Source organism: Dasypus novemcinctus, chromosome 8 (assembly GCF_030445035.2).
Source record: "Dasypus novemcinctus isolate mDasNov1 chromosome 8, mDasNov1.1.hap2, whole genome shotgun sequence".
NCBI classification, from domain to species: Eukaryota; Metazoa; Chordata; class Mammalia; order Cingulata; family Dasypodidae; genus Dasypus; species Dasypus novemcinctus.
In genome coordinates this window covers 4,619,553-4,635,621 of record NC_080680.1, presented here as the reverse complement: position 1 = coordinate 4,635,621, position 16,069 = coordinate 4,619,553, and the positions used below count along the sequence as shown (strand labels likewise).

General features: G+C 38.3%; 1 pseudogene; it reads right to left on the bottom strand.

Moving 5' to 3' along the window:
* The window catches only part of LOC101445115 (contactin-associated protein-like 3), a 116,603-nt pseudogene extending 101,093 nt beyond the window's left edge, over positions 1–15,510 (bottom strand).
* Between the last annotated feature and the right edge of the window lie 559 nt (positions 15,511–16,069).

The window sequence follows — 16,069 nt, the reverse complement described above, 5'->3', positions numbered from 1 at the left end:
AAGTTGGTGGAGACTATGTTGAATTTTAAATTCCTGCAGCAGCCAATGATGACTCAATACAGCCAAATGGATATTGCTTCCAGACTGGCACTGTTTCATAGTGCCAAAGGGCACTGTGCACCAGGCCAGAGGAATAATGAAAACTACTTTCCTAGCTTTTCTCTAGGGTCAACGGTGCTGCAGCTTCTGTAAAGAACATATGAAGTGGAGCAATGAACACCTACTTTGCTCCACTTGGTATGTACTGTGAGTAGAACTTAAACACAATTGGCATTATAGCCTGTTTCCATGGAGAGATAACATGTAAGGTATTGCAAACCTGAAACTTAAATCTATTAATTGCAGTTCAAAGAGAAAGTTATGCATTAAGAGGTATGTTAATTAGTATTAAGTTCTGTACCTATATTCTATTCCCTCAATCTTCTGATAATTATTGTGATATTCCTTTTAAATCATATGCAGAAGGACACTGAACACATTAAAAGTCCTGGTAAACTTCATCTTCTGAGTAGTTAATGAACATCTCTCTAAGATAACACATGGCCACCTTCCTTGAAAGCAGTGGGACCAACAGCCCTTTTAATTGAAAAAGCTACCAAACTAACTTGGGAGCAACCTCTCAGTCTTCACCCCACACCAGGTGAAGAATGTGCTTGAGGCCAGGGGCCACCAGTGGCTTACAGGTAGCTGGTTAATTAAATACCAGCCTCAATTACTAGAGACCCCAAAGGTGCAAAGAAGGGTGTGTCAAACTCTTAACTGAACCACACTACATGGTAGAGGGCCCAAAGTCAGATCCTGAGGGGCCCCCTCTCCACTCCTACCTTGTGACTCTAAACCAGCTTAGCCAAATGGGTGTTCAAGACAAAGTCTGGTAAAAACAGTCAAAAAATTGCCAGGAGTTACTCATTTAAAGCCAAAACTGTAAAGAACTTTACTCTGTAGTTCTGATCATTCCCACAGCTATTAAAGTTAAAGGATGTCCAGCTTGGTGCACTAATCTTGAATGAAGCTAGCTGCCCAAGAATGTACCAGTTCGCCAAAAACACCAGACAGGATGCCTGAATACCAGTCATTGGACGGCTTGAAATATATCTTCAAGAGACAAAGCTAAGTAGTGTCTATGTCAAAGTCAGCTGTTCCCTCTAACCCCAGCCTAAATGCCTGTTGCTAGGGCTAGTACAAACCAAACATCCTGTTAAAAATAAACCTTATCTGTTTTCATCTATAGCTTAACTGAAAAGGGAAATGCTTGGCAATTTATATCTAACTCGGTTGTCTATTACAATTTCTAGAGTTAACCAACAGCGTAAAATAACTCAAGGAAAAATACTGTTTCCTATCAACTTTGGGAAAATCCAGCCTTTGTAAGCACCTGGCTTTTTCTGCTTTTGTGGTCCAGTGTCCTCTTAGTAAAGCCATCTATTCTCAAAATTCTAATTAAGTTAATTTTTTCCAGAATCAACATCTTGTTAGCCATAGGGGAACTGCATCCAGCTTTGCCCAGGATGCCAGATCCATCTTCCTCCAACCAAGATAGAATAGCAAAAGAGTTTTACACCTTGTCAGGTCAGGCCTACTGCCCCTAACCAGCAAGAAGTAACTACAGAAAAAAAAAGATCATCTCCCTTCAGCACCCCTTTAAGATTAAAGGTAAACTCTCTGAGGGGAAAATGAAACAGGATAGTAAGATAGGGAATCAATGGGTGGATCTGGAACTTGGCAAGAAGTCCATGCAGACATCAATAACCCCCAAGATGGCTTCTGGAAGACTCTCCCCAAAATTCTGCATTTAGAAAGACTTCCTCTGAAAGCCAGGAGAAGCCCCAGATATTCCCCAAGGACTTTATCATTGGGAAATTGATGAAAAAAATAAACAGTCAAAGTGGTGAGCAGCTAGAACTCCTTCCATGTCTCATCATACTTCCCTGCTTCCTCCCCTTACTAATAGCTAAGGTACTCGCTTTAATAAATAATGCAGTAAAAACAATGATAGCCACCCACCTCATGACTCCAATAATAGTGATGCTGAAGCTCAATGAATTTAAGCAGGCATCAAAGGGGGAATGATATGGGCTGTATGTGTACTCAAGAATGATATGGGCTGTGTGTGTATTCACGCTTACATGGTTCCTGGAAAGCTCCCAAGCCCCGACAAACCAAAACTTAAACTTTTTGTGCCAAATGTTTCTTAACCCCACCTTTCCCATGCTCTCTGTATAAAAGCAACCTAAAAGACTGGTCTGGGGCATGGTTTTTGGACTCAAGTCCACCAGGCCGGCCAGCTGTAATAAACTTCCTTCCCACGAAGGTCTCGAGTCCTGGCTTTCAATACCCGATCATAGAATCCTCCTCAATGCTGCAACAATATCTGTAAGAGGATCATGATTTCACACTTTCTTGAAAAAAAAGTCCTATTTGTGAGGAAATGGAAAATAGCCTTGCATTTTTAAAAGATAAAGGAGATAGAACACTTTTGAATACCTCTGTTTTGTCTTCCCATTTTCATTTGGGTCAGCAGTGAGTACAGATTATAAAACCTGGGACCTGTACCCATTGTTTCAGATAAAGGAAGTATTTAACAAGGGCCCACTCTCTGAATTCCTTCTTCGCAGGTCTCAAAATTCTGCTTTCATACAGCTCTGTCCAAAGTTTTAGTCAAGTATGTATCTAACTAGCTAAAGGGGTCTCTTTGAGTATTTGATCAAGCGATATCTAAGCCTTCTCCTGGCCCTCTTTCTTACTATCTTTGAAATGTCCCCATTTGGTGATGATACTCTCAGATCTAGTCCTAAACTTGCAAATGCAATTGGCCCTGAAGTTATCAGACTTGCCCACACCACACTACCCATCAGAAGCAGATTAGTTATCCTCTATTGTTACTCAGTTTGCCCCTTGGGGATTTCAGATGGTAACTCCAGCAGGCATAGCAACACATTTGCCCAATAAAGCTAGGTCCTTGGAGGTGGGAGGTGGAGGGGAGGACCAGAGGGACCATTCTGGAGTGGGCACTGTGCTAATAAATTTAGATTTCCTTCCTTCCCATTGTTTTCCCTACAATCTAGCATTTAACATTTCACAAATTGAAACACCTGAGGCTTAGGGAGGGTCAGTGATTTGCTCAAGTCAGATGGACAATAAGTGGAGGGGGCAGAGATTCTTCCTTGTGCTGGGCTATTGAAGAAAACCAACCAGCCATCAGAAAACTACTTCTGGATTTTGTTAGCACCCTTCACCATAAGACAATAGTTAAAAATTGCCCAATGTGGCTAAAATATTCTCCACCACCACTCTGGGTGCATTTAAAGTAAAATAGAAAGGAAAAGAAGAAACAGAAGAGAAAGGGAGGAAGGGCAGGGAAGGGAAGGAAAAGGAAAGTAAAGAAAACAGCATATTGACTGTTTCATGGGGTCCCGTCTGGATGTTTTAGAATGGAGGCTGGTTATGTGTGTCAGCAAAGGAAGTTGAGGGACATCCAACATTCTTCTTGTATATGGGGGTATGTCTGCAAAAATGTCTATTTCCCAAGAATAGTCATTTGGTGTCAGAGAGCAATTTAAGTGTACTATTCAGTAGTGATAATTACATTCACACTGTGATGCTACCATCAACCCATCGATCACCTAAACTTTTCATGAACACTCGAATAACTTTTCTTTGAATATCTGAAAGTAGTTAAATGGAAAACTTTATGTTACCACAATAAAAAATTTAAAATATTATCAGAGAGTAAGAGATGAAGGTAAAAATTTTCCTTATAGGAAGTTAAAGAAGTCTAAACTTACATGCATCTTACAATAAAACCCTAGAATATGTTAAGCAAAAATATGGAGAAAAACAAGGAGAAGGTGAAATTTGAAAAAAAAGGAAATACAGAGCACTTTAGTGGCAGCGGTACATTCCAGACACGATCGGTCTGGAATCACCTAAATGGAAAGGACAATCCAGTTCTCCAAATACAGGCATTGAATATCTCATTATCGCTCTCACTCATGTATGAAAAATGATTCATCTTCTTGTTGTGTGTAAGGGCTGTAGGGAACCCAGAGGTGATGGAATCATTGAATTGCTTCAGGGAAACTCTTATTACCTGTTGTGATGTCCCTCCATGATTGTCCTACCCAGTAAAGACTCATTTTGAGTTTTCCATCCTTAAGAAAGAGAAGGACCCACGAGCCACACTCAAGTGCATCAGACAGCAGACATCCTGCTCTGTTCCATGTTTGAACTGAAACATGAAGGACACTTTTTCCTCTCCAGGGATTCCTGGCAGGGCTAAGTAACTCTTGGAGCTGAGAAAAGTCACAGGGACAATTTGTGGGTGTGGACAGGAGAAGGACACCTTTCCCTATAAACAAAACAAAAGAAGATATTGAGAAGATTTAGGGTGGTGGTTCTCTTCTTTTTACATTTTTAAATTAACAACTTTATTTAAAACACACAAAAAATAAAAGAAACAGAACACAGCAGCTCAACAAATCATGTAAACATTATTCTAAAAAGTTGTTTTTCAGGTACTTTTGTCTCATCTAATTCCAACTGCTAATTCAGTTGTTCCTCTAGTGTTCAAAAAGATACACAAGTGAACACAGATTAGTTAAATGACATAGTTAAGGTCTCCTTATTAATGAAAAAAAAATGAAGGAAAAAAATGCTTAATTGTGTTCATGTCTCATAAAACCAAACCCATATTCATTTTTTTTTACTTTTAAAATATAGTACCAACTTTGCTTTTACTACAAAAATATTACAATGTTGTTGTTAACTATAGTCCATAAATTACATTAGTTATATTTTCCCCATGCAGCACCACATATTTAACACCTGTAGTAGAACATTCTTGTATTTATATTATTAACCACAATCCTCATCTACTTCCAAAATCAATATTGTACATTCTCAGAATTATCCTCCAGTTGTCTTCCAACTAACAATCTTCCTAGATTACTCATTTCAGTCACAATCGCATCTATAAATCAACAGTGTTAGATTTATTATAACATGTTACCATCAAGTCCAACCTTACTACATTTACATGTGACCTTAGTAAACATTCTACATATATCCAGCATCTTCTCCTTCTTATCCCACATTACATCTCTCACCAAGCTACACTTCATAGTCCAACTCCATACGTATACTCATTGTATTTAAGTTGATAAAATAATCCTTTTGAGTCCTTCTGAGTCTGGCTTATTTTACCCAACATATTATCCTCAAGGTTCTTCCATACTGTCATGTGCATCCCCAACTGATTTCTTCTTATAGATGAATAATGTTTCATCGTGTGAATACACCACATCTTGTTTTTCTATTAATTGTTTGATAGACACTTAGGCTGCTTCCATCTTTTAGCAATTATGAATAATGCCAATATGAACATCAGTGTGCAAATATTTGCTCATGTCCTTGCTTTCAGTTCTTCTGAATATATTCCTAGTAGAAGGATTGCTGGATCATATGGCAGTTCTGCAATTAATTTCCTGAGGAACAGCCAGATCGTCTCTCACAGAGGTTGCACCATTTTACCCAAAAAAAGCTTGAAATCCATGACATTTATCTTATGTTCCAACATAGGTATATTATAATTAGGCAAATATATCTTTGCCTTTTATGTGAAATTCCCACCAACAATGTACAAGTCTTCCTTTTTGTTTTCCTATTTGTCTGCATTCTCTCCAAAACTTATAATTTTCTGGTTTCTTAATAGCAGCCATTTTAATGGGTGTGAAATGGTATCTCAGTGTGATTTTATTTTGTATTTCTAATGCAAAATAATGATGTCTAATGATGCTGAGCATCTTTTGATGTGCTTATTGGTCATTTCTTTAACTCTCTGGAGATCACTCTGTTCAAGTCTCTTGCCCATTTTTAAAATTGGGTTGTTTTTTTAATATTGTTGAATTGTAGGTGTTCTTTACATGTTCTGGATATTAAACCCTTATCATATATATTGTTTCCAAATATTTTCTCCAATTCTGCAGGTTGTCTTTTTTTTTATAAAGACATTTGATGTACAGAAGCTTTTAATTATAATGAAGTCTTATTTATCTAATTTTTTTCTTTTGTTGTTAGAACATTTGTGTAAAGTCTAATAAACCATTGCCTAACACAAGATCCTGAAGATGTTTCCCTACATTTCCATCTAGGACTTTTATAGTTTTGGTTCTTATATTTAGGTCTTTGATCGATTCTGAATTAATTTTTCTGTATATCCATTTCTGAAATGGAGATCCAGTTTTCCCAGGAACATTTGTTGAGAGACTTCATTCCCCACTGAGTGGACTTGGCAACCTTGTCAAAGATCATCTGGGCTTAGGTATGAAGGTTTATTTTTGAATTCTCAGTTCAATCCCATTGGTCTACATGTCTGTCCTCTGCTAGTACCATGTTGCTTTGATTACTGTAGCATTGTAATACATTTTGAAATCAGTAAGTGTGAGTCCTCCACACTTCTTTTACAAGGTGATTTTAGCTATTCAGGGACACTTCACTCTTCTTTTGAATTTGATGATTGGATTTTCCATTACTGCAAACAAGGCTATTGGAATTTTTATTGAGATTGTGTTGAATCTACAAATCATGTTGGGTAATGTATTAGTCAGCCAAAGGGGTACTGATGCAAAATACCAGAAATTGGTTTGTTTTCATAAATGCTATGTATTTGGGGTAGGAGCTTACAGATACCACGCCATAAAGCATAATTTAATTCCCTCACCAAAGTCTATTTCCATGTGTTGGAGCAAGATGGCTGCCGATGTCTGTCAGGGTTCAGGCTTCCTGGGTTCCTCCCTTCCTCAGTCTTCTTTTTCCTGGACTCAGGGTTTTTCTCTTCCTGGGGCTTAATTCTGTTTCCTCTGTGAGCCTACTTTCTGGGACCTCAGCTTAAGGCTTCAGCATCAAACTCCAACATAAAAACTCCAACATTAAAAGCCCTCAACTCTGTCCTTTGCCAAGCTTTTTATTTGTGAGTTCCCACCCACCCAAGGGGTGGGGACTGAACGTCCTACTGGCACAAGAGGTTTACATGATTACTTAATCAAGTAAGCATCTGAATCCAATATAATCTCATATGCCCCGAGGAAAAGACCAGTGTACAAAAATAATCCAATAATTCTTTTTGAATTCATCAATAATATCAAACTGCTACACTCCACCCTCTGAATTCCAAAAAGACATTACAATATTCAAAATACCTTAAATCAGTTACAATGCAAGTACTAAGTCATATCACAATCAATTTAAAGAAATACAGTTTGTCCTGGGGCAAAGTCCTATCTGCTATATACCTCTGAAATTACAAAACAATTTATCTGCTTGCAGTATATACAAATGGATAGAAAAAGGATAAACATTTTCATTACAATAAGGAGAAATTTGGAGGGAAACACGAGTCACAAGTTCTCTGCAGTTCAGTAGACCTCAAGGGCATTCTCTATTCGATTTCAAAGTCTGAGAGTCATTTTTAAGATCAGAGTTTCTTCTCCTTGGCATCTTATGGGAACCCACCCTTTCTACAAGCTTGCCCAATGGCCATTTTCTTGGTTCCACCCTCATCAAGCATGTGGGTGTCGACCAAGCTCCAGATCTCTCCTTCCAAGATTGTTGGGGTGATTGCCACACCTTACCCAATCTTTGGGTTAGTGTCTTAACCCCCTAGTCCAGTGATGTGAAGACAACATTCCCCCTAACCTTTGACACACAGGCTCAACCCTCTCAGAGCAACAAGTTGATCACCTGGCCTTCCTGAACCTTTGGGGAACAGGTCCAGCCCTCTCAGACATGTGGGGTGCTGACTTTAACTGCCTAATCCTTGGGGAATGTGCTTCACCCTCTTTGTACTGAAGGGCAGCTAAACTCTCCCAGAACATCGGACAGGAACATCCACCCTCTTTAACTGTTCAGGTAAACTCACTCTTTCTGTAGACATGGGTGGGATTCCTCTCTTGGTCCAAGGTAATATCTTAATTCCAGATCTCATCTGCCATGGTTTTCCTCTTGAAGTCGTTTCCCCTTCAATCTCTCCTTTCCATGTCCCTTTTATTCCAGGCTGACAGTGGTTTTGTTCATACAATTCTCTCAAAAACCTTGTTGGTTTAGCATGCAGGAAGCAGGGGTCCAAGCCATCAGAGAGAAAGACTTTCCACAAATCTTTCTGAGATGACTGCATCTTCAATCTTGATTTACAAGTTCCAAGTTTAGTTAAGTCCTCCAGTGGGGCACTTTCACCTGTAAGCTTGATTTCCAGAGGCTTGGAATTTCCAGAATTAGTTTCTGTTTTCTTTGTGCCTGACAGTTCAGTCCTCTGCATATGTCTCTCATCTAGCATTTTGCTATGAGCAGCAAGCAGAAGCCAAGCCACATTCTCTGAGTTTACTTTGGAAATTTCTTCAGCTAAATGCCCAGGCTCGCCTTTTTCAAATTCTGCCTTCCATAAAACACCAGGGGTTAATCTTGCTAAGTTCTCCACAACTAAAACACAAATTGCCTTTCTTCTTGTTTCCAGTAATAGTTTTATCATTTACTTCTAAGGCATCATAAAAAGTCTCTTTAGCATCCATCCCACAATTATTTCTTTTTAAGGCCTTTTCAAAAATAACTTCACGCTCCATATTGCTACCAACAGTCTCTTAGGTCTTTCAATCAAGCATTCACAATTCCTTCAAAAAATACCCCTTACTAATTTATAAAACCATTTCAGCATTTTGGTAACTGCAAAAGCACTTCCCCACTCCTTGGTACCAAAGTCTGTATTAGTCAGCCAAAGGGGTGCTGATGTAAAATATTAGAAATTGGTTGGTTTTTATAAATGCTATGTATTTGGGGTAGGAGCTTACAGATACCAGGCCATAAAGCATAATTTACTTCCCTCATCAAAGTCTATTTCTATGTGTTGGAGCAAGATGGCTGCCGAAGTCTGTGAGGGTTCAGGCTTCCTGGGTTCCTCCCTTCCTCAGGATTCTTTTTCCTTGGCTCAGGGATCCCCCCTTCCAGGGTCTCGCTTCTGTTTCCTCTGTGAGCTTACTTTCCAGGGTCCTAGCTTAAGGCTTCAGCATCAAACTCCAACATCAAAACTCCAACATTAAAAGCCTTCACTCTGTCCTTTGCCCTGTCTTTTATCTGCGAGTTCCCACCCACTAAGGGGTGGGGACTCAATGTCCTATTGGCACAAGAGGTTTACATGATTACTTAATCAAGTAAATGTCTGAATCCAATATAATCTCATATGGCCAGAGGAAAAGACCAGTTTACAAACATAATCCAATATTTCTTTTTGAATTCATCAATAATATCAAACTGCCACAGGTAGAATTAACATCTTAATAATATTATGTCTTCCAGTCCATGAACACAAAATGTCCTTCCATTTATTGAGAGGTCCTTTAATTTCTCTCTGCATTGTTTTGTAGTTTTCCATGTGCATATTCTTTACATCAGGCTGAACTTTTCTTTTCCCCTTTTTCTCATGCTAATTGAAGAGATGTGCTCATTTTGTGTCTTGGAGACATAATGCCAAAGATGCTTTCAGGTTTTGGGCCAACATCCTATGAGACAGACTGGAAAAAAATACTTTAAAAGCAATAATAATAAATATTCCCATGCTGTGCTTCTATAACTTGCTTATACTAAACATGGGCTCATTCTTTAACCTGAGATTTAAGTATTTTGAATTTTAAACACTGAAAGTTTTTTAACAGATTAGGAGAATTTGCAATTGGCCAGGGAATAGTTCATTGGGGATTTTCATTGCAAAAGAACTGGTCTCCTGAGAATAATAAAAAAACAAAATAGAAATATAAATTCTTATTTCCATGCAAAGTGGATCATATAAATATAAAAACGCAAAATTAAAATAACCATGATTCACGAAGTATATCTTTTTTTACCTTTTTAATGCATAATACATTTTGTTATATTACAGAGGCAGTTGTTAAAAGAGTAAAGGTTGATTTTTAAAATATTATATTAAATGGGGACATAAAAGGAACATTTTTTTTTAATACCACCTCCTTTTTTTCCCTTCCCACTTAGGCTTTCTTACCATAATGGTGATCTTTGGTTTGTGTTTCTTGGCTAATTCAATGATATCCACTCCCTTGTAATAAAGACTTTCTAAACATCCATGAAAGTTTTTACATGGGAATGTTAGTGATCTTCCAGATACCAGAATCCCTCCAGAGCTGATCTTTAGAAAGTTGACACAAATATCATTTAGTAACTTTTCTGATTATCTGCTTAAAACACTTATGATTAACAGGTTTAGCATGTTTTGTTAATTTAAAATGAAATGTTGTATTATAGTGGCATTTTGTGTTACACATATTTCTGGCACCAGTCCTTTGTCTATAAACGTTAGGGGAGGGGTAGGGCAACCACTTCTATAAAGAGCCCCAGAGTAAACATTGTTGGCTGTGCGAGTCACATGTTTCCTATGGCAATTACTCAACTCTGTCCCTATAGCCTGGATGAAGTCAAGGGCAATACCTAAAGTAATGGGCACGGCTGCTTTCCAACAATTTATTTTATTATTATTATATTTTACAAAAACCAGCTGTGGACTAGATTTGGCCCAAACATTCTAATTTGATGGCCCCTGCATTAGGTACTATCTTTTCCTATTATGTTAATAAATTAGGGTAATAAATCAGGGGTAATCTAGTACAGGATCAGGGTCTTTAGTAGGTCTTATCTGCTCGGGTTATTTATACCAGATGAAACCAAAACTTTCCTGGTTTGCTCTGATACTTCACCTTCAAGGTATGCTGTGACAATCTGATAGAACAGATGTTAAATTACATGTAGCCTGGAAATATATGGGCAATGGGTTGCAAGAAGTATTAAACTCTTAACAAATACTAAGAAATTGTTGCTGTGTGCATGCGATGCTCTTGTTCTTTAATAAATCCATTGATACATAGGTCTATGCTGTCAACTCCTCAAAGCGATCCTAGATAATGCTGCACTGGCTAGGATGGAGCCAAAACAAAAGGAAATCTCCCAGCTATGTCTTCTTACTCAAACAACAGATGTAATGCATAAAATGGAATTTCCAAAGGAATATATTAATAATATTGCTTGCTGCCCTGATACGTCTTCATTGGTAGATGATTTCCTAAACCTGTGACAGCCACTTACTCTCATATGGAAAAGGTGATCCAAAATAATTTCACCTATGTGGTCATCAGCATTTCAGTAGTGCCTGGCTATCCCTATTGCTGTATCCTAGTCAGCCTACCTCTGATCTTCTTTGAAAGGGCACTTTCCTGAAGCAGTGATTTCTTCTGCAGGTTACAGTTAATTAAAATTATACAATGAATAAGGACCTCACAATCAAGATCCACGTAACGTGGTCCTCCCTTTGCCTGAAAACGCTGAGTGTGTCTGTCCACAGTGAAGTTGGCGTGTGCCGCGGAGCTCGAGGAGGACAGAATGCCAGTGTCGTCGTCCAGCAGGCTCCCCAGGGAGAGGCGAGCACGGGCGTCAGGGGCAGGCAGCGGGGCATCGCCTGGCAGGAGAGGAAACGAAGGCTCGGTTACTTCAGTTTAAAATCATGGCTTTCACTCAGTTTAGCATTACGATTTCCTTTTATGCCCCCATCCTAGAGAGTGGTCATTTGACTTTCTCTCATGTTATTGCTTTTTTGTTTGTTTGTTTTTTATTTCTTCCCATCCCCTTGTTGTTTACACTTGCTGTGTCTGTTCACCTTCTTTAGTTTCTTTAGGAAGCACCAGAACTGAACCCAGGACCTCCAATGTATAAGGAAGGTGCCTAATTGCTAAAGCCACCTCCATTTCCTGCTTTGCTGTGTCTCTCAGTATGTTTTTCTTCCTTGTGTCTCTTGTTGCGTCATCTTGTTGTGTCAGCTCATTGTCTTGCTCGTCTTCTTCAAGAGGTACTCTGCTGCACTGCAGGGAACCTCTGCTCCCTGCTTTGTTGTGTCTCTAATGTTTTTTCTCTTGTCTCTTGTTGTGTCATTTGCTGTGCCAGCTTGCTGTCTTCTTTAAGAGGCATCAGGAACTGAACCAGAGACCTCCCACGTGGTAGGTGGGAGCCCAATCGCTTGAACCACATTTGCTTCCCTCTCACATTATCTTCACATCATTTTTATCCCAGTTTTATTCATTTCTACACTTTGTTGCAATTCCTTTTACATTCATTAATTTTTTTCTTATTGATCATTGCATTCTAATTTTTCTTGTAAATATGCTCTTCAGTAGAACCTCATTATCAGCACTACCCCAAAATTTTATAGGCACTTATTCTCATATTCTCCTCTTTATAATACTTTATATATATACACACACATATTCATACTCTCTTAGATAGATAGATACATAGGTAGATAGATAGATAGATAGATAGATAGATAGATAGATAGATAGATGGTCTTATTGCACAATTATCAAAATACATATGGTTTTACACAATATAAAAGGAATATATCCATGGTGACAATGAATCTGTTAAGAATACTCTTAAACTTCCAGTTTGGTTTCCCTGAGACAGCCCTACCTTGCATTCACTGTCCCAATGTAACTATGAAGAGTGCCTTTTTAACATACTTACAGGTGTTTTAATTTGGATGATCAACTCTATACTACCTCTCCCTAAATATGAGAAGATTAAATACCAACAAACATACTTTCATCTAAATATGTTTCTTTTTAAACTACTGATAAAAAGTTACAAATACATTTTACCTGAATGAATAAAAAAGGCAAGTTTTCCTTTATTTAATTCCAGGGTGATGTGATTTCCCTTTTGTCCATAGAGTAGAATTCCATCAGTCTGCATGGTTTTGAATTTCAAAGAAATAGAATCTCTTATTGGGTTTACAGATTTTTTAAATCAAATCTCTGTAACAGGGAACTTTGTTCATCAAAATCAACCACCTATTCTAAATATAAATATGCTGTTCATGAGCACATTGAAAATATGCAGGTAGATACACACACATATGCACATAGACACATGCTACGTTTTTAGTCTGTTCATTGGAGGTGAAACCTACTGCTGCCAAGAATCTACTTTCTATTTAGACGTCGATATACCTAAAATCTACTGTTGGAACTTTCTACCATGCTTCCAAGCAGCATGACCTAGAAACACTTTTATGTATTCTCAATGGTTCCTACTTTTTTTAGTGGCCTATTTCTTCTCATTCTGTTTTATTAAAAAAGCAAAATAAAGGTCAAGAAAGAAGTTATACTTCCACTACATAAACTCTCCTTGCTTATATCAAGACCACTCTTATATTAAATGTCAGTAAACCGGAAGATTTGACTTCTCATAATTCTTACTCATGTACTTACTTTTGCAAATATTTGGTCTGCTTGTAGAAGACACATGCACACATACCATAACAGCTAAATACTGCTTTTGAGGCAGTCAAGGCCCTTCAATACACTGATGTTTTTTTCAGAGCTGTTAGTAATAGCAGCACTGAAGAGTACAAATGTTCTGTGTTTTCTCTGCTGCTTTGTGGAGAAACCAGAGCCTTAGAGCACTTTGAGGCTTGTTCTACTGCAAACCAGTTAGATTCACGATGCTGCTATTTTCTGTGAGCTTTCTGACAGGATCTTCTATCTCTACAGAAACATTCAGTTCATCCAAAAACAGGTCATGTTCCATCAATAACAGAAAAGGACATGTGTCAAATCAACTGCAAATGGGATATTAGACACTCAGAAGAACCAAGAGTACCCACAAAAGTCTCTCATCTTTTTCAAAAGTAAAAAGAAGCAATTGTTCTTTGAAATATGTATTTGTATAATATGCGATGATGCATGGAAAACCAATGCAATATGAAGCTATTTGTAGCTGACTAGCTGATACCATGCAAGCCAAGAAATTAGTTGTGTATTTGTTTATGGTAAGTAGTTACCACATCTAATTTCACAAAACTATTACTGCTACTTTTCTCATGGTTATACATATCATTCTGACTATATAAACTATTCACAGTAAATTACATCTCAGAAAGTTATCCATTTTATATGAAGCTGTCACTTGAAAACTCAGAAGTTTGGTTTTTGTCTCACAGGTTAAGGTACTTATAAAGAATTAATGTCTTAAGTGTACAGTGAATAAATACCTCAGTCTGTGTTAAACTTATCTAAACTAAGCTGCTATTCCTTTTTATAAACTAATTGAATGTGTATGATAAGAACAAAACTCTGTCAACTCCAAATGAAACAGTCTATGATTATTAGATTGCAATAAAGTAGAGAAACCTTGAGGTGACTAATGAAACATGTTCACATATTGGCAATGCCATGACTGAGTCTTTATGAGTTGCTTAAAGAAAATGCTAATATTTGGGCTTCTTTTATTTTCTTTCATTTTTGGTAGCTAACTAAAATTTTGTTCCTGAAAATGTAGGGCCTGGAATTTTTTTTTTAACCTATTTTTTCTTTTTTAATCTCATCTTCCCTAGAACTAATTTTTCTTTTTTTATCTCATCTTCACCAGAACTACTCTGTAATAGCAGTATTGATCTAAGGCATGTGAAGTGTATTTCCTAGAATGTTCCCCTCAGGCAAAATGGAATAGTAAAAAACTTTTCAGAAAAGGAGACATGAAACAATCACCTAAAAATCCTTCTGTCCTTGACTTTTTCTCCACTGCAATTGTTAATACTTATATCTAGAAATTTAGCCATGTTTGACTCATTATATATATCAATCAATATCTTATTGAAAACAAATCAGTGAATAGAAAAACACTCCAGGTTTAAAACATAGTACAAAGTACTCAACTACGATTTGAGAGTTTGGTTCAGTAAAGCAGCAATTAGCTCTCCAAGAAAGCTGGTGGCAGAAAATTCCCAAGCCATCTCCCTGAACGTGATCCATCCTCTGGAGAAGCAAAAAAGTGCTAAGGTTAATCTTTTCCCACTTGTCCACAAAAGTCATATTTTAACATTTTAAAACTCTGGTAAGAGCAACTGAAAATTTTCACAGCCATAATTAATACAAATAACTCATTATCATATTTATTTGGAAGATAACCCTAAAATAAAATAATAGCATTCGATATCATATTTAATGCAATTATTTATCTGAAACCTTTGGGGAGAAAATTCCTTTCAACTATATAAAATGAATTGTAGTAGGATATTGAAAAATTAAGGTGTCCTTTTATGGGTTTGAACAGGAATCAGAAGTTCCTCAAAATCCTCAGAGCAGAGCACCTGCCATCCGAAACGCATGTAGGAACTTGACTCTAGCTTGGAAGTAGGGAGTGCTTAGCTCATTTTAAATGAATGAGTTCATAGTTACTAGCTTTATTAGCTGAGGTTACGTTTTTGATCACTGAACATCTATTAGCATGGGTAACGTGGTCCCTTCGATACCAGCCCTCCAGGATTAGACCAAGAACTCCGTTTTCCCTAGTGATCTGGTCCCACTTCTGGTCACGTGTATTGGTCCATATCAGACGACAGTGTACGAGGTCAGAGAAGAATTGGCTCCGTTCTGACCATCCCTCTTCGTGCCTCAGTTTCCTCATCTATGAATTGAAAATTAAAAAGCTCCTCCCTCACGAGGTTGATGCCAAGATTAAATTAGTTAATATTGTTAGAGCACTGAACAGAGAAAAGAGGTGGCACCTAGTTTAAAGGAGCACTTGGGGAATTTGTAGGAACGTAGGCAGTTCCACATGATAAAACGAGCTTCTGAAGGACCCAGATACCTTCCGTTTCCACTCCCAGGGTCAGAGCCCCCCGGCAAGGAGGGAGAGGTGCTGAGAGCTGCAGGTGCGCAGCTCTTTCCTGCCCAGGCAGCGCTGCAGTCACAGGTGAGGGCGCCTGGGAGCCATCTCAAGCTGAGGCGGTCATCGCAGCCTCCCCACGCGTCCAGAGAACCCCGGGAGGGCCAGGACTCCTTGCTCAGTCCCAGGCCCCGAATCCTGCCCAGGGAGGGGAGAACAGGCACCCTGCGCGGAGGGCTCTGCAGGGAGCAGCTTATGTGTACGTCCTCCTTCCTGTGGCTGACACTGAGGAGCTCATGCCATGTGCTCCGTGGAAGATAAAAATGCGTAAGACACGGAGGTACCTTTAAGGAGCTTA